Here is a 15,721-nt window from a genome sequence, read left to right as displayed (position 1 = left end):
TAGAGTTAAGAGAATGCAGGTAGCTAATGAGAAAAGGGAGAGATGGGGTGGGGAAGGAGGGGTTGAAGAAAGATTCAGATGGAAGGAGAGAATACAGGAAAGGGGAAAGAAAATCTAGAGAACACAGAAGAAAGAGGGAGAGGAGGGAACTAGGTTAACAAAAGGGAAGGCGTGGGGGAAACCAAAGGGAAGTAATGACAGTGTATTGGACATGATACCACAAAGGAGCAAGCAACTAGTGTGGAGAGAAAACAGAACAGGAATATTTCAAACATGATTGAATATTACAGGAAATCCAAGAGGGGAAGAGACACAGGAGGTAAAGGAAAGATGGGATGGAGAAGAGGGCAAGAGAAGGAACAACATTGCTAAGGAAGACACAGCTGATATTCTTTCCTAGAAAGTTCGAGGCCCGTAAAACACAGTGAAGTGTTTGACTAGGAGACAATCAAGAAAGAGAGCAGATGGAGGCTGCTCGTGGAGCTATGCGTTAGATCTACATTCATTTTACAGATCTGCACACACACACACACACACACGCTTACCAACCCATTTCGGAAACGTGCACATAGGGCCCCAATCCCTGCACTCTCTGCTATCATTTTACAGTTGGCTTCAGCTGCTTTGTATCCTGCAATAATCCCAACTGGTGAAAACACTGTGACAGTTACTCTGAATGCCTTTTACATTTTATATTCATGGCTGTGACATCATGAATCCAGCCTGCTGGGATACAGGGACACTCACTAGCTGGCAATGCGGGGGAGGGGTGGTCTCGCTACTCTGTAGACCAGACAGTACATACAGAAACCTTGACATAATGTCCCCATTGTCAGAGAACGCCTTGATCTTCCTGATTCACATACCAACGATGAGAGAGTCTCAGCAACAGCCATCCAACTGGGACCGTGCCGTACCCTGAAGCCTGCACAGATGTAAAGGAGCTTAAATGAGAAATGACAGAGGAGTCCAGTGGAGCAAGGGAGAACAGAAATGAGAGGAAGGAGCCAGAGGGCCAACAAAAGGGAGCAGGGCAAAGCCACCACTGCATGTGTTCTCCATGCAGAGGAAATAATCAGAGTCAGCCCCTTCCGGAGCAGGAGCACAAGCAATTTTTCATTGGGGGGAAAATTAACAAATTCCACACATAAGGGGGTGGAGAAGAGCAGCTTGGGACCACCGGCCTGCAGAGATCCCACAGGGAAAAGTTCCCCAATCCCTTCTTCTTTTCTCCAGTCCCATGCACTAGAAGCTAGTCATGGATCCAAATTTCACATCCTCTCTGAAGCTCAGGGTTGCTTGGATCCAGAACATGATTCACATTTTCCCAGATTCAGCCTGAAATACTCACTTGAAGGTTTTTAACTCTCTTGGGTGTGTGCAGCCAGAGCTCCTACATCCAGGTGGAGAAGGGAAGCATTTCACTATAAACTTGTGGTGTCAGAGCTGAGCTCAGAACCCGCTGAGCCTCTCACTTGGCTACCTCCAACTCCAGGGTGCGAATGTGACACAATCACCCTTGCAGCGCTGGAATTTAGCATGCAATCAGGGCCATGAGACTATCCTCTGCAAAACTAAAACTCAGGGGCAAATTCATCCCACGGGTAAGCTATGAATTTGATGCTGACAGCTTGTAGTATATGGCCCCACGTCTTTCTCCCAGTGGTTTCAATGAGAGCAGGAGCAGGCCTGCACCACAGTCACACAAAGGACAGAAAAAGGTGATGCTGGTGTTTCCACCACATCTACACAGGCTCCTCTAGTAAGGTTTCTGCTAAGTGCAGTTCATTCCTAGATGAAGCTGCTTTGCAGTGTCACTGAAACCACAAACTTACTGTCTGGAGCATTAGAAATAGAAACAATAACAAACACCTGACCAGTGGCTCTTTTGTCTAATCCCTTATCAAAAGCAATACTAGCATCAACCATCCATAACATTTTTAGTTGGCATTATTGGAACCTGCAGCGCCAAATGCTGCCCACAGGACAGTTCTCTAGGAACAGAGGAATGTCTAAATTCTGGGTCATGGGCAGCTCATTGCCGCTCTGACTAGACTATTGTCAGCAGCTGGGGTCCTTTCCTTCTCTATCCCAAACTCTACCGGATTCTTAGAGCTGTGTGTTATCTCCTAGACCACTGGGAGTGACATGCTAAGGCTCAGTATTAATGTAAAGAACTATAAGAGTAGCTTTATTGAATGCATCCACTCTGTCTGGCCATCTGTCTTGCACTAACTTGGATTTCAAGGTGTTAGGCACCTGAGATTAGAGAGACAGATAACTAAATACTCCAACAGAGTCCTGTCCCGCTGGGTAGATTTTTCACGGGCTGTATTTATTTTGCTCAGTCCAGAATGCAGCAAGGCTCTTTCCAGGAACATTCAGAATCTTCTCACTTCCTCCCACTGCCCCTGTTGTTGCCCCCACCCCCACCCCAAATCCTCAAATCTTGTAATTTTAGTTTTAGAAACTCCCACCCCCCCTAGTCTGCCTCAGGATCAAAGAATGAACCATCTCCCCCCCCCAGGGGTGGAAGAGGAGGGAATTTTATAAAAGACACAGAATTGGGGGGTGGGGGGGGAATGGAGGAGACAATTCCAGGCACCTCCCAGAGGGTTTCAGACCTGCATGTGACAGAACAGAAACAAAAGAATTAACTCAGTCAATTGCTTAGTGTCTGTGTGTGGGGGTGGGGGGGTGGCATGTCAGGCTAGTTGCAGGGCGCCTGTCTCTCCCAGGACTCATCGACTAAGGGGATGAAGCTCCTGGTGCTTTCCAGTGCACATTGTACTCTCCATTTTGTACGGGTGCAAAGGTCTGATGTGTGATGAAGAAAAGCCGACTCTGCCCTCCATCGATCACCTGTCAGGGCATTCATCTCCACTCCCTAAATCCCCTGGGACTTTCAGGACACGTTTGGCAGGAAGCTTACGTGCTTGCCAAATGGTTTACAAGAGACACGCAGAGAGGCCGGGCTGTCAGAACTGCACATTATGGCAGCAATAACTACACTGCACATAGAGTCTCTCTCCAGAGCAAAGGCATCCTCCCTCCCACAGGGCTGAGACTGGAGGACATCGCAGGAGGGAGTCAGCATGTGTAGTGCTCACCTTGAGGAGCCTGCAGAAGAGCTCTGGCCACTGACCGATAGGAATGAGGCTTGTCTAAGCACAACCTACAGTATGTCCTTGTCCTCAAATTTAACCCTTCACAGGCTTGGGCCTGGCTATCTTAGAGACTGCCCTGTTCTTGGCAACAGCTCTGTTCACTGGAGACGCTGGAGCCAACACAGCCCCAGGGAAGGGAAGGGGATTTGGGAGTCATAGAATCATAGAATATCAGGGTTGGAAGGGACCTCAGGAGGTCATCTAGTCCAACCCCCTGCTCAAAAGCAGGACCCATCCCCAATTAAATCATCCCAGCCAGGGCTTTGTCAAGCCTGACCTTAAAAACTTCTAAGGAAGGAGATTCCACCACCTCCCTAGGCAACGCATTCCAGTGTTTCACCACCCTCCTAGTGAAAAAGTTTTTCCTAATATCCAACCTAAACCTCCCCCACTGCAACTTGAGACCATTACTCCTTGTCCTGTCATCTGCTACCATTGAGAACAGTCTAGAGCCATCCTCTTTGGAACTACCTTTCAGGTAGTTGAAAGCAGCTATCAAATCCCCCTCATTCTTCTCTTCTGCAGACTAAACAATCCCAGTTCCCTCAGCCTCTCCTCATAACTCATGTGTTCCAGACCCCTAATCATTTTTGTTGCCCTTCGCTGGACTCTCTCCAATTTATCCACATCCTTCTTGTTGTGTGGGGCCCAAAACTGGACACAGTACTCCAGATGAGGCCTCATCAATGTCGAATAGAGGGGGACGATCATGTCCCTCGATCTGCTCGCTATGCCCCTACTTATACATCCCAAAATGCCATTGGCCTTCTTGGCAACAAGGGCACACTGCTGACTCATATCCAGCTTCTCGTCCACTGTCACCCCTAGGTCCTTTTCCGCAGAACTGCTGCCTAGCCATTCGGTCCCTAGTCTGTAGCTGTGCATTGGGTTCTTCCGTCCTAAGTGCAGGACCCTGCACTTATCCTTATTGAACCTCATCAGATTTCTTTTGGCCCAATCCTCCAATTTGTCTAGGTCCTTCTGTATCCTATCCCTGCCCTCCAGCGTATCTACCACTCCTCCCAGTTTAGTATCATCCGCAAATTTGCTGAGAGTGCAATCCACACCATCCTCCAGATCATCCCCCAGACCTCTGGGGCACTCCACTTGACACCGGCTGCCAACTAGACATGGAGCCATTGATCACTACCCGTTGAGCCCGACAATCTAGCCAACTTTCTACCCACTTTATAGTGCATTCGTCCAGCCCATACTTCCTTAACTTGCTGACAAGAATACTGTGGGAGACCGTGTCAAAAGCTTTGCTAAAGTCAAGATACAATACATCCACTGCTTTCCCTTCATCCACAGAACCAGTAATCTCATCATAGAAGGCGATTAGATTAGTCAGGCATGACCTTCCCTTGGTGAATCCATGTTGACTGTTCCTGATCACTTTCCTCTCATGTAAGTGCTTCAGGATTGATTCTTTGAGGACCTGCTCCATGATTTTTCCGGGGACTGAAGTGAGGCTTACTGGCCTGTAGTTCCCAGGATCCTCCTCCTTCCCTTTTTTAAAGATTGGCACTACATTAGCCTTTTTCCAGTCATCCGGGACTTCCCCCGTTCGCCACGAGTTTTCAAAGATAATGGCCAATGGCTCTGCAATCACAGCCGCCAGTTCCTTTAGCACTCTCGGATGCAACTCATCCGGCCCCATGGACTTGTGCATGTCCAGTTTTTCTAAATAGTCCCTAACCACCTCTTTCTCCACAGATGGCTGGCCATCTATTCCCCATGTTGTGATGCCCAGCACAGCAGTCTGGGAGCTGACCTTGTTAGTGAAGACAGAGGCAAAAAAAGCATTGAGTACATTAGCTTTTTCCACATCCTCCGTCACTAGGTTGCCTCCCTCATTCATTAAGGGGCCCACACTTTCCTTGGCTTTCTTCTTGTTGCCAACATACCTGAAGCAACCCTTCTTGTTACTCTTAACATCTCTCGCTAGCTGCAGCTCCAGGTGCGATTTGGCCCTCCTAATTTCATTCCTACATGCCCGAGCAATATTTTTATACTCTTCCCTGGTCATATGTCCAACCTTCCACTTCTTGTAAGCTTCTTTTTTATGCTTAAGATCTGCTAGGATTTTACCGTTAAGCCAAGCTGGTCACCTGCCATACTTACTATTCTTTCGACACATCGGGATGGTTTGTCCCTGTAACCTCAACAGGGATTCCTTGAAATACAGCGAGCTCTCCTGGACTCCTTTCCCCTTCATGTTAGTCCCCCAGGGGATCCTACCCATCCGTTCCCTGAGGGAGTCGAAGTCTGCTTTCCTAAAGTCCAGGGTCCGTATCCTGCTGCTTACCTTTCTTCCCTGTGTCAGGATCCTGAACTCAACCAACTCATGGTCACTGCCTCCCAGATTCCCATCCACTTTTGCTTCCCCTACTAATTCTTTCCGGTTTGTGAGCAGCAGGTCAAGAAAAGCTCCCCCCCTAGTTGGCTCCTCTAGTACTTGCACCAGGAAATTGTCCCCGACGCTTTCCAAAAACTTCCTGGATTGTCTATGCACCGCTGTACTGCTCTCCCAGCAGATATCAGGAAAATTAAAGTCACCCATGAGAACCAGGGCATGCGATCTAGTAGCTTCCGCGAGCTGCCGGAAGAAAGCCTCATCCACCTCATCCCCCTGGTCTGGTGGTCTATAGCAGACTCCCACCACTACATCACTCCTGATGCTCACACTTCTAAACTTAATCCAGAGACACTCAGGTTTTTCTGCAGTATCGTACCGGAGCTCTGAGCAGTCATACTGCTCCCTTACATACAGTGCTACTCCCCCACCTTTTCTGCCCTGCCTGTCCTTCCTGAACAGTTTATAACCATCCATGACAGTACTCCAGTCATGTGAGTTATCCCACCAAGTCTCTGTTATTCCAATCACGTCATAATTCCTTGACATCACCAGGACCTCCAGTTCTCCCTGCTTGTTTCCAAGGCTTTGTGCATTTGTATATAAGCACTTGAGATAACCTGCTGATTGCCCCTCATTCTCAATATGAGGCAGGAGCCCTCCCCTCACAGACATTCCTGCCTGTGCTTCCTCCCGGTATCCCGCTTTCCCACTTACCTCAGGGCTTTGGTCTCCTTCCCCCGGTGAACCTAGTTTAAAGCCCTCCTCACTAGGTTAGCCAGCCTGCTCGTAAAGATGCTCTTCCCTCTCTTCGTAAGGTGGAGCCCGTCTCTGCCCAGCACTCCTCCTTCATGGAACACCATCCCATGGTCAAAGAATCCAAAGCCTTCTCTCCGACACCACCTGCGTAGCCATTCGTTGACTTCCACTATTCGACGGTCCCTACCCAGGCCTTTTCCTTTCACGGGGAAGGAAAAGTCACTTACAGGATAGTCTCAATGGAAGGACCTCATCAGTGGAACCTCTGGCCCAATCTGAGCTGTCTTCAGGGTACAATGCAAGACCCAATGTAACCCACACCTCCTGGGTGTGGTGCTCTGTCCCCTCTAGTGGCACTGAGACCACTTAGAGATTAATAAACCTGCTACAGCCTTAGCTAAGAGCCATGTGGCTTTTAACTCATGCAGTAGAGGCTCATGCATTTAGCTCCAGAGTAGGTCCCAGATTCTATCCTGCCCACTGACAACTGGGATCTGTCGGTGTTACACCGACTTTTACCACATACCTGCCCAACAATGATGGCAGCAAATTGGCCCTGTGATGTGTAATGGAGAAAACACAGAAAATCACCTCCTCCATCAACACGAGCAGCTTGAAAAACCAAAAGGAAGGTGAAAAGATGATGTCTTTTATGGATACACTCTACCATTTTAACGTTGTCTCCGTCATCTAGATACCACAGGGATGGGTGTATTAGAAATTGAGAGATCAGAGATTAGATCATGTAGAATTACATCGATATCCGTCTTCCTTTAAATATCCCTGTTCTTGATCTGCTTATGGGTTTACATCCGTGGTTTTCAACCTGGGGTCCACAAACCCCTGGAAATCTGCAAACTATGTCTAAGATTTCCAAAAGGACTGCACCTCCATTTGAAATTTTTTGGAGGGTCTGCAAATGAAAAACGGTTGAAAACCACTGGTCTACATTAACATAACAAAGATGTGCGTACTGTTGGCTTATGCAGACACAAGGTCACTGCTATCCCTTGCTCTCTCCCATTTGTTTGTCACTTGTTGCAACTTGTCTTAAATCAAGACTAACATTTTTTAAAAGTTCCTAAGTGATTTAGGAGCCCATATCCCATTTTCGAAAGCAACTTAGATAAGCGCCTAAGTCTCATTGAAAGTTAATAGGATTTAGGCACCTATGTCACCTTTCAAAATGGGATGTAGACTCCTATGTGACTTAGGAGCTTTTCAAAATTTTATCCTAAGACTGTAAACTCTTCATGGCAGGAGCTTCTGCTTAGTGCAGTGGGGGTTTGATCTGGCTGCGGGGGCTCTTGACACTGTTGTAATACAAATAATATAGTAACTGCATAATTTCCAGTACAATGTTGTTCAGCCTTCAGTAAAAGACCAACTTAAGAAAAGTGGCCACTTAAGAAAATTCACAGTGGAAGGAGGAAGTGACTCCATTTGAGTCATTCATTAAAACAACACATTGCTTTTTTATCCGTGTTTTTCCACACTGCAAGTTTCAGAGCACTTCATACCACTCATGAACGAAGTCTCGCATCCTGGCTTGAGGAAGGTCTGCAGTATCCCCATCTCACAAGCAGGCAGTTATTAAGTGACCTGCCTGTAAGCTATCACAGTGAGTCTGTAGCAAAGGTAGACCAGAACCTGGAGTCCTGACTCCCAGATCCCTGTCTTAGTCCCAGAGAACACTGCCTTCTATTAACTTTGGGAATGCAAAACAAATTCCATTTCCAGCTCAGTATCTCCAGCATTAGACATACTAGGGAAGATTTTCAAAGGTTCAAGTGAGAGGTAGGCACCAAACTCCCATTGACTTTCAGTGCCTCGCTGGGGGTCTAACTATCATGAGTGCCTTAGAAAATCTCCCCCTCATTTTTATATAGAGAGTGAAATGTGTCTAGTTTCCTGAGGTATCAAGTGATTTCCCCACTACAAGGCATCAGAGGCATAAGAGAATGAATCCTCTCACATTACTTCTGTGTCTAAAGACCTGGGGGTGTTAGCAGAATCCCTCACACACATACCATGTACTGGTCAAAGCCACAAAAGAATGAATCCTCCAACCAGATCTATCATACTTACAAGGTCTCTATTACCACAGTATGTGAGCGCATCTTTGATGAATTTATCTTCACAACATCCCTGTGAGGTATTATCCCCATGTTACCGTCAAAAAAACGAAGGTAGAGAGAGATTCAGTAACTCACCTGATGTCACACAGGAAGGGCAGAGCATTGAGATGGTGTCCCCCAAGTTTTAAGCTCACCCCTTACCACAGGACCACCATTTTTCCTTATTGCTAGAGAGCCCTTCTACTTCATTCTACTCATCATATGAGGCTCCCACCCGAGTTGTCACCTACCACCCCACAACTGGAACCCATACAGGGTATCATCAAACAACTACACCCCACGCTCAAATAGAATCATAGAATCATAGAATATAAGGGTTGGAAGGGACCCCAGAAGGTCATCTAGTCCAACCCCCTGCTCAAAGCAGGACCAATTCCCAGTTAAATCATCCCAGCCAGGGCTTTGTCAAGCCTGACCTTAAAAACCTCTAAGGAAGGAGATTCTACCACCTCCCTAGGTAACGCATTCCAGTGTTTCACCACCCTCATAGTGAAAAAGTTTTTCCTAATATCCAATCTAAACCTCCCCCACTGCAGCTTGAGACCATTACTCCTCGTTCTGTCATCTGATACCATTGAGAACAGTCTAGAGCCATCCTCTTTGGAACCCCCTTTCAGGTAGTTGAAAACAGCTATCAAATCCCCCCTCATTCTTCTCTTCTGCAGGCTAAACAATCCCAGCTCCCTCAGCCTCTCCTCATAACTCATGTGTTCCAGACCCCTAATCATTTTTGTTGCCCTTCGCTGGACTCTCTCCAATTTATCCACATCCTTCTTGAAGTGTGGGGCCCAAAACTGGACACAGTACTCCAGATGAGGCCTCACCAATGTCGAATAGAGGGGAACGATCACGTCCCTCGATCTGCTCGCTATGCCCCTACTTATACATCCCAAAATGCCATTGGCCTTCTTGGCAACAAGGGCACACTGCTGACTCATATCCAGCTTCTCGTCCACTGTCACCCCTAGGTCCTTTTCCGCAGAACTGCTGCCTAGCCATTCGGTCCCTAGTCTGTAGCTGTGCATTGGGTTCTTCCGTCCTAAGTGCAGGACCCTGCACTTATCCTTATTGAACCTCATCAGATTTCTTTTGGCCCAATCCTCCAATTTGTCTAGGTCCTTCTGTATCCTATCCCTCCCCTCCAGCGTATCTACCACTCCTCCCAGTTTAGTATCATCCGCAAATTTGCTGAGAGTGCAATCCACACCATCCTCCAGATCATTTATGAAGATATTGAACAAAACCGGCCCCAGGACCGACCCTTGGGCCATCCTGAATACCCCATCCTGAAATAAATCTTCCCTAAACCTCCTCTTCTGGCCTTCATACAACCTCCCAACCTCTCCAAACACATCATCAGAAGCAAACTCCCCACAGACCAGGACACACCAACTCAAAGCGGCACCATACCCTACCAGAACAACAGATGCAAAACCTGCAGACACACAATATACATACATATACCACGGCAATAATCAACACTGCTTCTTTCCCCCCACAACACACCTTGGAAGTTCCATGGGTCCTCCACAGGCCTATCACAACATGTCGTCTACTTCATCCGGTGCACTAATGCCCCAACAACTATGCAGGTGAAACCAGACAATCATTATGCTCTTGAATGAGGTTACACAGGAAAATGATAAAATACAAAAACACCACATCACCTCTGGGTGAATACTTTTCACAAAGTGCTCACTCTATATCTGATCTATCAGTCCTCATCCTCAAAGAAACCTGCACCACACTTTCAAAAGACAACCCTGGGAGCTTAAATTCATAACTCTGCTAGACACTAAAAATCACATACTGAATAGAGACACTGGATTTATGGTTTATTACAACAATCTATAACCTGCTAACAACCCCACCCCACCCCCCGGAGCTGCTTTCTCCCCTTCCTTCCTTTCCTCCCTATGAGGGTGTCAACTGCATCCTCCAGGGCTAGCAGGCCTATGAGGTCAAGAATGGGGTCTTCCTCATTCCTTCAGTTCTGTTTGCAGAACCTTATAGCCAGTTCCACGACTGTCGCCTCACTCCAGCCAGAAGATGAGGCTTTTTAAAAAATATATTTTTAAGACACAAGAAAATTGTTTTTCTCTTCTCCTTTAGTAAATATAACGTGTCGATGACTCACAAACACTCAGAGCTCTGCCCATCACCTACTGGACTCATCAAAAGGAAGCACTCTCCCTGCTGCTAGGGACATTCTGCATGAGTCAAAAACGAGGCAGGACTGCGATCAGATAATCAGCCAACGAGAACAAAGGCATGACTATGCTGAGGCACTGACAGCGCTCTTACCTCACCCCCCTTTTGACTCTCTGACACCCCACCCCTTTGCTTCTTACAGTCTGGGGCTCACTGCAGAAGTAACAAGCTTAGGGTTGAGGTGGAGAGAATATAGTTTATCACTGTCCTGTTACTGTGGTCTCCTGACTGTAAGTTCAAATCATAAGGAATGTACTGCTGCACCACAAGGTAGCTAACTACTAATGATCCTCACTATTTAAGCTATGGAGTAAGCAGGACACTGCGGCTCTGACTAGCTACCAGGGATGGTGAGAAGAAACTGAATAGTAGCTAGGGCTGCTCTGCCTTTATACCCCCCGTTGTAAGGGGCGTTATAAGGCAAATGTACAGACCTATATGACACTGCTAGCTAAACGGTTCCCAGCCTTGCATGCCTATGGCACCTACAGTGGGATCCGGGTGGAGAAATGCTCAAAGAGCCTCTTTTGTTTATTAAGAAGAGACTAACGGACCAACGGCCTTGTGCTCTCTACACTGTCATGTGGGAGACCTGGCTCAGGGCAGCATCTCTCCTGTTCCAGGGCCCAGCAACGGAGGCAGCAGGTTTGCTCTCTGCAGGAGACAGTGATCCCACTTCACCTAGTTACAGCACTCACAGTGGAGTCCAGATCAAATCTCCTCAGCTGGGAGAATGATGGAGATGATGTGGGGCCTGAGGTACTAGAGATGCATAAAACAAGTGGAAAAATTGAAATGCCCCCAAGCTACATCAAGGAGCTGAATATTTATCCTAATTCTTCACCTTATATTTACCCCTCCTTCTCCCTCCATACAAACAGAATCAAGGGCCAGGACCCATCGAGAAAAGCCCTGTTTACACATGCACCCCTTGGTCTCCAGCAGAACAGACCGTCTCCAAAGGGTTAATTCTGCAACTTCTTTTCCATAGAATGCTCTTGAACTGAGCTTCAAGGTAAGATAACACAAGGATTTAATTAGAAAGGAAAATTATTTATTATTTTAAATTATAGTTTATATGGACCCAAGTTGAATTGTAAAAATGTGTAAATATGTAAATTATTAAAAAGCATCCTCTTCCCCACCTTTGTCTTTTTCTAGTATCTTGCAACTGAGCATCTCAGAGCTTCACCAACAAAGGGTGAAACCTTGGCCCCACTGAAGTTAGTGGCAAGACTCCATTGAATTTAATGTGGCCCGGTAAATGGTTTAAGAAAAAGGAACACTACTTACTCTTGATCACTTATTGGCACAGTCCCTCCCAGTGACAAATTAACCTCTCCTCTTGCCCATAGACTAAAAATAGTCTCCAATATGCATCACAGGAAGTAAAGAGCTTGTCCCACCTCCTCGTCAACTTGGTCTAAAGCGATCATCAAAGCAGCCAGGCAGCCATTATAAAAACAAACAAAAGAGCTTGAAGCAGAATGAAAATAGAGAAGTTTATATTTCTCTCAACTGTGGGCAGTTGTCTAAGGCCATGCTCCATAATTAAACCATTACTGGTCTCATCATTTAAGGAGAAAGTTTATTACAAATTCTGGCCTGCTTTCACTATCCTGGACTGCTCCAGAAATGCACAGCACTGAACAAATCAGAAAAAAGCTGAAGAGTCTTGCTCTTCTTTACCCAGCCAGAGGGAGACTCTGTCAGGAAAACCTGCATATGGTCTTCTCTATACCACAGAAAGTACGGCTACCACAGAAGAATCCCATGCACTGCTACAGACTAGGGACCGAGTGGCTAGGCAGCAGTTCTGCAGAAAAGGACCTAGGGGTTACGGTGGACGAGAAGCTGGATATGAGTCAACAGTGTGCCCTTGTTGCCAAGAAGGCTAACGGCATTTTGGGCTGTATAAGTAGGAGCATTGCCAGCAGATCGAGGAACATGATCGTTCCCCTCGATTCAGCATTGGAGAGGCCTTATCTGGAGTACTGTGTCCAGTCCAGAAGGATGTGGAAAAATTGGAAAGAATCCAGTGAAGGACAACAAAAATGATTAGGGGGCTGGAGCACATGATTTATGAGGAAAGGCTGAGGGAACTGGGATTATTTAGTCTGCAGAAGAGAAGAAGGAGGGGGGATTTGATAGCTGCTTTCAACTACCTGAAAGGGGTTCCAAAGAGGACGGATCTAGACTGTTCTCAGTGGTGACAGATGACAGAACAAGGAGCAACGGTCTCAAGTTGCAGTGGGGGAGGTTTAGGTTGGATATTAGGAAAATCTTTTTCACTAGGAGGGTGGTGAAACACTGGAATGGATTGCCTAGGGAGCTGGTGGAATCTCCTTTCTTAGAGGTTTTTAAGGTCAGGCTTGACAAAGCCCTGGCTGGGATGATTTAGTTGGGTATTGGTCCTGCTTTGAGCAGGGGGTTGGACTAGATGACCTCTTAAGGTCTCTTCCCATTCTGATTTTCTATGATTCTATGATCTGTAAACCAATGAGTGGCTAGACACAATAACATTCAAAAACAGATGTTTCAGGTTTCAGATAGCTAGTGTCTTCCTCAGTGCTCACTTCATACAGGGGAATCATCAGCTGCAGCTTGTCTACAGCATACAGGACAGGGGGTCTGGGACAGGATCCATACAGGTCATCCTTGTGATTTCACTAAAGCAATGCAGAAGTGTTTGAATCATAGCTTATCCAATGGTATTCCTTCTGTTCTTAAAACTAGTACATTCAGATCAACAGGCCTGATGCCTGGAAGAGGCCTTCTTAGCCCTCTCATCCCCGATCACCTGTGTCCCATTTTGGACAATGAGCATCCACTCCATGGTGACAAGGCGTGGCAGTCTCTGTCCCTTGCAGTCCTTAGCCTCTCCTTAGCCTCCGGAAACTGCCAAGAGAGGTGCCAATTGCCACGGTATTTCCTTTCTACCAAGTGCTGCCAACTTGGCTAGTATGATATTTGTAACAGCCAGAGGGTCAACAAGAGACTAGACCCTAGAACACAGCCCCGTTTTAGTGGGCCAGTCTGTTCTCATATTGTGAAATGGAAGCTTAAAGTCTTGCTGACTAATTAGGACCCGAACATAGAATACATTTTTGTTTTGTTTTTAAGATTGTTCTTCCCCCTGCAATTTCATGTAATAGTGTCTTCTCAATCCTGTAAAAATTGTCCCAATCCAGGCATCAATTTCCCACAGATTGTGTGGTAATGTTCAGCAGATTAAGTGACACTGACAGCTGCGGCCTCCCTGGGAAACGGGTTGTGTGGCCCAAATGCTTTCATTGATTGTAAACACTAAAATAGGACTATAATTTTATGCATTTGTACAGCTCCCGCAGTGGGGCATCAATTCTGATTCTAGGGGCTATGCCAATATATTTGATAACACTGTTCCCTACATTTTACCCTGTACTGCAAATCAGTGCAACACATCGAAACAAACAAACAAAAAGTAAAAAGACAACTACACCTGTGATGCATGTTTAACTGCGTTTTCAACATCAAGGAACTAGTGCCTTGAACTGCAGTAGAACAGCACCCCCCAGTGGGAAAGCTGCCATTACAATTTCAAGAGAGTTCTTCAGGGATGTTTGGATAAACTGGAAGATCCTCTTTCATAGAACAAAAGAAGTTTCAACAAGCAGTCATTGTTTGAACACCTGCAGATGTCCCTGGACAGCTGGGAGGATGCCAGCGATGTTGATCCTTGCTGGCCAAAGTTCAAACTGCGACCTTTTTAGGCAGGAAGTAGGCAAAGGCTAGAATTTCATGTAAAAAATCTGGCAAAGGGAAAGGTAGAAAAACTCTAAAGGTAGACAGTCCAAGCAGCATACGAAATAAGAGAGCTTCAAAATTTTGTTAGCTTTCCTCCATATCCTTGTACACTTCTTTGTGAAAGCCTCGTCCTCCATCAGTGAGTACATCCACTGGGCCATAATGCCCTTCCCAAGGGCATAAACTTCAGTCAGCATACTGAGAGATATCAGGAAACTGCGTTAGCATTCCAGACACCCACAAAGCTGACTGAGCACCTGTCAGTTATGTCATACCCTGTCAATAAGCAAACAGCAGTGCACAAAAAGGTGCATGCGACTTTGTGAAGCTGGAGGGAACTGAAGGCCACCAGAAACATGTCAATGCTTACCGACACTGACTGAAAGGGAGATCAAGTGGGAAAAGCAGAGGCTGGAGTCAAGATTCCACATTTATTGAAGATTTACCCTAACTAGCATATTGCGCAAGTCATAATTTGTCTTACACCTCAGTGACAGACACAGAGGTGCTCAGTAGCTTAGTTGCAAAGTGCTTTGCCACTGTAAATAAATTCTCTATAGTGCTAGCTACAGTTGTACCAGGGACTGGCCCCCTCTCCACACAATCCATTTAGAATATTGCCTACAACAGGGGTTCTGAAGATTTTCCTTGGTGCAGACAACTTTTTAACAGAAAAAAAAAACCACAAAAAACGAGTACTTGTGGCACCTTAGAGACGAAAATTTGGGCATAAGCTTTCGTGGGCTAAAACCCACTCCATCGGATGTATGCAGTGGAAAACACAGTAGGAAGACATATACACACATATATACATACACACACAGAGACACCACGAAAAATGGGTGTTGCCATTTCAACTGTAACGAGACTAATCAATTAAGGTGGGCTATTATCAGCAGGAAGAAAAAAACTTTTGTAGTGATAACCAGGATGGCCCATTTCAAACAGTTGACAAGAAGGTGAGAGTAACAGTAGGAGGAAAATTGGCAAAAAAAACTAATTTCCCCATGCTAATTTTCCCCCTACTGTTACTCTCACCTTCTTGTCAATTCTTTGAAATGGGCCATCCTGATTATCACTACAGAAGTTTTTTTCCTCCTCCTGCTAATAGCTCATCTTAATTGATTAGTCTTGTTACAGTGGGTATGGCAACACCCATTTTTTCGAGTTCTCTGTGTGTGTATATCTATCTATCTTCCTACTGTATTTTCCACTGCATGCATCTGATGAAGTGGGTTTTAGCCCACGAAAGCTTATGCCCAAATAAATTTGTTAGTCTCTAAGGTACCACAAGGACTCCTCGT

This window comes from Caretta caretta, chromosome 7 (genome assembly GCF_965140235.1).
Source record: "Caretta caretta isolate rCarCar2 chromosome 7, rCarCar1.hap1, whole genome shotgun sequence".
NCBI lineage: Eukaryota > Metazoa > Chordata > Testudines > Cheloniidae > Caretta > Caretta caretta.
Note: the sequence above shows the minus strand (reverse complement) of the source record.